We start from the raw sequence: 1,449 nt of genomic DNA, 5'->3' as shown, positions 1-1,449 counted from the left end.
TACCCCCAGTGGAGGCCACTCAATATGAAATTAAGTCCAGTATAATCCAAATGTTACCTTCATTTTATGGACTTAGTAATGAAGACCCTTATAAACATCTTGAAGAATTTCTTGAGATATGCTCAACTGTCAAAATTCACAACTTCTCCGATGATGCTCTTAGGTTGAAATTATTTCCTTTTTCACTTAAGGACAAAGCCAAATACTGGCTACATACTTTGGATTCCATGACTATATCACCTGGGACCAGCTACAAGGAGAGTTTCTCAAGAAATATTTTCCCATAGGAAAAACGAATCAAATAAGGAAAGCCATAACTAGTTTTTCCCAATTAGATGGAGAAATGTTTCATGAAACATGGGAAAGATTAAAGGATCTTATTAGAAAATGTCCCCACCATGCTGTACCCAAGTGGCAGTTAATCCAATGTTTTTATGATGGACTCTCTGAAAGACATCGACAAATGGTCGATGCATCATGCGGTGGGACATTTATGCTGAAAAGTGAGGATGAGGCATGGCAACTGTTTGAAATTTTAAGTGAAAATTCATTACATCATATGTCTGCCTCCATTAGAGATAAACCCATGTTAAACTCAAAAAGAGGTGGAATATATGAAGTAGGAAATGCCATAGATATCCATCAAAAGGTAAATGAACTGTCCCAAAAATTAGATCGTCTTCTAAACACTGGACAATCCCCGATTCCACCTAATCCAATCCAAGAAGTTTGTGCATTGTATGCAAGTCCGAACCATTTTGTTAGTGAATGCCCAGCCGCACCCCAATTTCCTGAGTTTGTACACGAGCAGGTTCAGCAAGTCCAACAAGCTCGCAGACCAGGAAACGATCCATATTCGAACACTTATAACCCCGGCTGGAGAAACCATCCAAATTTTTCTTGGAGACCACAACCAGTGGTTGGTCCTGCCACACCTCGACCTCAATATCAAGACCCAACATATAGGCATGGACCATACCATCAATTTCAAAATGCTCCTCAACCTCTACTACTGGTCACAGTTCAGCTTTTGAGGAAAAAGTCCTGAAAGCACTAGAAAGATTAGAAGTCAACACTCAGATCCTTAACTCCCACACACAATCCATTGCTAAGCTAGAGACCCAAATAGGTCAACTAGCGACTGCATTCAGTAGGAGGGAAGAAGGAAAATTACCTAGCCAACCCGAGAGCAACCCAAGAGGGCAATTTGTGATTGAGAGTTATAATACCCCAGAAGCTTTTTCTGAACATGCCAAATCAATCATGACTCTGAGAAGTGGGAAGGTCATTGAACACACTAGTAAAACCAATGAGACTGACCCTAAACCTCTAACCGAATCCAAATCACCCAAGAATAAGGAGGATCTGAAAATAGAGAAGGAACCAACTGCACCGGAATCATCTTACTTGCCTAAAGCCCCATTTCCGGATGCCCTGAAAGCCCCTATT

The 1,449-nt window shown here is 40.9% G+C and overlaps 1 non-coding gene across 1 annotated transcript; it reads right to left on the bottom strand.

Annotated features, from left to right (window-relative positions):
- Window positions 1-298: 298 nt before the first annotated feature.
- Window positions 299-404, bottom strand: LOC140851862 (small nucleolar RNA R71). The gene has a single exon (XR_012134619.1). It is a non-coding gene; the product is annotated as a small nucleolar RNA R71 (small nucleolar RNA).
- Between the last annotated feature and the right edge of the window lie 1,045 nt (window positions 405-1,449).

Source organism: Elaeis guineensis, chromosome 9, assembly GCF_000442705.2.
Source record: "Elaeis guineensis isolate ETL-2024a chromosome 9, EG11, whole genome shotgun sequence".
Lineage (NCBI taxonomy): Eukaryota > Viridiplantae > Streptophyta > Magnoliopsida > Arecales > Arecaceae > Elaeis > Elaeis guineensis.
This window is presented reverse-complemented; position numbering and strand designations above follow the sequence as displayed.